This window comes from Ochotona princeps, chromosome 11, assembly GCF_030435755.1.
Source record: "Ochotona princeps isolate mOchPri1 chromosome 11, mOchPri1.hap1, whole genome shotgun sequence".
NCBI classification, from domain to species: domain Eukaryota; kingdom Metazoa; phylum Chordata; class Mammalia; order Lagomorpha; family Ochotonidae; genus Ochotona; species Ochotona princeps.
Genome location: NC_080842.1, coordinates 30,610,418 through 30,615,086, shown reverse-complemented (window position 1 = coordinate 30,615,086; position 4,669 = coordinate 30,610,418). Strand labels below are relative to the sequence as shown.

The window sequence follows — 4,669 nt, the reverse complement described above, 5'->3', positions numbered from 1 at the left end:
ACCAGGCTGAATCCAGAAGCATGGAACTAAGTTCAGGTTTCCAAAATTCATGTAGGAATCCAAGTACTTCAGCCATCATTTGCCACCTCTCAGAGTGTATGATAAATGGAAGTGCCATTGAAAGTTACATAGTCTAAACTCAAACCATGCACTTTGATATAGATTCAATGTAAAAACCCATCAAAATAACCAATGACATTCCTCACAGAGCTAGAAAAACAGTTGCAAAATTCATATGGGAATGACAAAAATCAATAACAGCCGAAGCAATCTTGAGGAAAAAAATAAAATGAAGGCATCACAGAATCTCATTTCAAAGCTTAGTACAAAGCTATAATAACTAGAATATTGTGATAGTGACATTTATGGACTTAGCATAAAAAATCCAAGAATTAAACTATGTATTTATAGCCAGTTGATTTTTAACATGACTTCAAGAACATATATTTTGAAAAGGACAATGTTTGCAATAAACAATGTGGGGAAATCTAGATGTACATATGCAGAAAAATGAAACCAGACCACCTACCTTCATCATGCACACAAATAAATACAAAATTTATTTCCCTAATTTAAAAAAATGATTCATGTAGAGCCCAGTGCAATGGCCTAGTGGCTGAATCATCACCTTACATGTTTTGGCATCCCAAATGGGTGCTAATTTGTGTCACGGCTTTGAATTGGATTGGCTTGGCTCTGGCCATTGCAACCACCAGGGGAGTGAACCAGTAGATGGAAGATCTTTTCTCTTTCTCCTTCTTTCTTTAAATCTGCCTTTCAAATAAAAATAAGTAAATCTTCAAAATAAAGCAAAAACCTGATATGTTTATATAAATGGCCACAAGTATTTGAAAAAATGCTCAACATCATTAATTATCAGAGATATGCACACTCAAATCATAATGATTTCTCACCCTAGTTAGAATGACTACTAACAAAAAGATCAATAAGTTACAAAATTCTGATGAAAATTCAGTTAGTTACGTACATTGTTGGTAAGAATGTAAATTAATACAACAATAATGGAAAACCGTATAATGATTTCTCACAAAGTGGATAACAAAATTATCATATGATCCAGAAATCTCAACTAGATGTTTATGCAAAGGAGATGAAATTGTTGTATCAGAGATACTTGTATGTCCGTGTTTATTGTTAGAAGTTGTATAAAGTCATTGTTCTTATGAGTTAGTATGTGTAAATATTTTTTAAAGTTTATTTATTTGAAAGGCAGAGTTACAGAGAAATATAGAGAAGGAGAGAGACAGAGAAATCTTCTACCTGCTGGCTCATTCCTCAAATGGCTGCAGTGGGCATGACTGAGCCAGAACAAAGCCAGAAACCAGGAGCTTCTGCCAGACCTTTCACATGTGTCCGTGCCAAGCAATTGGACCAACTTCCACTGCTTTCCCAGGTGCATTAAGGAGACTGGATTAAAAATGAAGCAACAGGGATACAAACCAATGTCCATATGGGATTCTGGTATTGCAGGCTACGGTTTAATGTGCTTTGCTGATATTGAAAGTTTTAAGCCATTGGTATTTAAAGTTTTTATAGGCATTAACATTTCAGGTTACTGATTTATTATTTAATAGAAAGTACCATGCCTTCCTATCAGTTATTTGCTGTTCATTATCATTTTCTTCTTCTTGCTTTAATGCTATGTAACCAAAAAATGAGTAGAATGATGTTTTTATTTAATATATATTTTATTCCATTGTACCATTCATAAGCCTCCATGTACAGGGCAAAAAGGACCCCTGCTGACGTACTAAGCTTCAACATTTGAACAGTTTGTATGGCTTGAATCTTTTTAAAATCGTGTTCGAGTGACCAGTGAGCAAAGCTGCGACCTGAGATATCAGCATCCCATAGTAGATCACCAGTTCCAGTCCTGGCTACTCCACTGCCTATCCAGCTCACTTCCAGTGTACCACAGAAGAAAGTGGAGGATGACCCTGCATGTCATTCATGTAAGACAGTAGACTGGAGGTTCAGATTCCTGGGTTTGGCCTAAACCGATCCCAATCCTTGTGGCATTTTGGGGAGTGAATCAACAGATGGACAATCCAACTCTCTCTTTATCTCATTTTTGCTCTTTCAAAAAAAATCAATAGATGAATCTTCCAAAAATTAAAACAAATCATGTTAACAAAATACTAAAGAATACTTAAGATTCATTGCAAGAAAATTATCAAAAATCTTGAATATTTTTTCTTTAAACTTCTCTCATTAGTTATTTTACTTCCAATGTATGGTCACAAAAGTAAGAGTATACCATATTTTTGTATATAGAAACCTCACAGAATGGATTGTATACTGAGGCTATATTAATAGGACATTAATTTAGAGGTTACAGTTTCAAAAATATATCCTGACATCTTAAAACATACTTGAATTTAAAGTGAAAATGTGTTGATTTTTCTTCTGCTCTTCTGAGTGTATGCTCTTATGTCTTATAATATTTCAGACGTAGGAGAATAAATCAGTTCTATGCATAATATGAATTTTAGTAGAAAATTTAAAAATTGTGTGCAAATATGAAGTTCATTTAGGTACAGATTTTCAAGACTAGAAAAGTTCTTTGTAGTAAATCATATTATTTGAAAGTCTAGGCTTTTTTTATAGATTCTGTTTTACTTTTTAAGGATTTGTAATAATAGCTCTAAGAATTTAGCGTAATAACTATAAGCTGAAGTTACTATTAGAAGCTTTAATGAGTCAATATTTTTTCCACATGTCCTAAAAGGATTTAAATGCTATTTTGATCTCTTCAGAGATAAAAAATGGATATATCCAAGAGATAAATCAGCAGATGAAACATCTTTAAAGAATAAATCTCCTCAGAAAACACACACAGTGTCAAAAACTGAATGAATCACTCTGTAAGCTCTACCATATGCCTTCCTCTCGCTGGGACCTCACACAGGACTACAGTATTTCCTTTCCTTGTCAGTTATATGACTAACTTTTTACATATAATAAAATTTTCTCTGGCTCTTCATTTGACAAGTGATGAACTTCGCAGTACAATTGATAGCAATAACTTATTTTTGATATGGTTTCTTGATTATACTCATTGGCATTCTAAAATTATATCTTATCCAGATATGTTTATTCTAACAAATTGCTACTTATTTCTTGCAGCTTGTGATGATAAATATGTTGTGCGTTCAAGTGCCGTGGTCTCTGTCACTCCTCAATCCTATCCTTGTGAAGGATAACATAAAAATATTAAAATTAATGCATATGTCTGTCAGCTGGTACCATTTTGTGTACAAATTAGGCAGCTCAACTGCAAATAATAGTTTGCACACCCCCCTATTAACTCAATTAATAGTCCTGTGGTAATACAACAACATGCTATCTAAATATCTGTATATGTATAAATATGTGTGTATATTTACTATTTGCAGATGAGGAAATAAACATTAAGATTTGACTTGTTTGTACAAAGCAAACTAAGTAGGGTTTGAGGCTCTAGATTATACCCTAGATTCTTCTGATGTCTATTGTCTTGTAGAGTCTGAACATCCAAAAATATTTTTTAAGAGAGAACCTTTTTACTGCATCTACTGCGAGAATGAAGACCATTCTTGACAATCAGACTGTGGACGTTCCAGAAAATGTCAACATCAGTCTGAAGAGGGGCACACAGTGATTGTGCAGGGGCCCAGAGGAATCCTGTGAAGGAATTTCAATGACATCTATGTGGAACTCAGCCTCTTGGGAAAGAAGAAGAGGCTCCAAGTTGACCAATGTTGGGGAAATCGCAAGGAATTGGCCACTGTTCACACCATCTGTAGTCACATCCAGAATATGATCAAGGGAGTTACACTGGGTTTCCGGTATAAGATGAGGTCAGTGTGTGCTCACTTGCCCATCAATGTGATAATTCAGGAGGAAGCATCTCTGGTACAAATCCGGAATTTCTTGGGTGAAAAGTACATCCGTAAGGTTTGGATGAGGCAAAGTGTTTCTTGTTCAGTGTCTCAAGCCCAGAAAGATCAATTAGTCCTTAGAGGGAATGATATTGAACTTGTTTCAAATTCAACTGCATTGACTCAGCAGCAACCACAGTTAAAAATAAGGATATCAGGGAAATTTTGGATGTTATCTATGTCTCTGAAAAAGGAACAGTTCAGCAGGCTGTTGAGTAAGATCTAAAATTGTCCAGCTGTTGAAGTAAGGACCCTACACTGTTTCTTGTGTTATTTTATTTATGCAGTAGAAGATCTGTTGATTTGATGCTTTAAAAAAGATAATAGTGAACAACTTCTATTCATTTAATTCTGAAATTTGTTATATCTGAGCATAATGACAAAGTGAAAGATACCAGCTAATGGATCCAAAATATGCTTAAAATGCATGAATGTAAGGTCTTAGCTATGTTTAGGAAAATTAACATAGACATGGGAGACTGAGCAGTTTTTACTTAAGAAAGCTGTGTCTTTTATAAAATATTTATTGAATGTATTGGTAAATGAACAACACTGTTGGAGACTGAGTAAGTTATGAAAGGAATGATTGGGGACGATGAGAACAATGCAGTTTTATGTAGATGCTAAACCAGTTGGGATACAGTTCATCAGCTGTATTTGCTGCAAGTCAAAATTTTGCCCAGAAGCTGGGAGGGTCTAAACATATAGTTATTGTACTGTAGAAGCTA

At 34.5% G+C, this 4,669-nt stretch overlaps 1 pseudogene; it reads left to right on the top strand.

Moving 5' to 3' along the window:
- The first annotated feature begins 3,355 nt into the window (after positions 1-3,355).
- LOC101528205 (large ribosomal subunit protein uL6-like) lies at positions 3,356-4,439 on the top strand (annotated as a pseudogene).
- Positions 4,440-4,669: the final 230 nt, after the last annotated feature.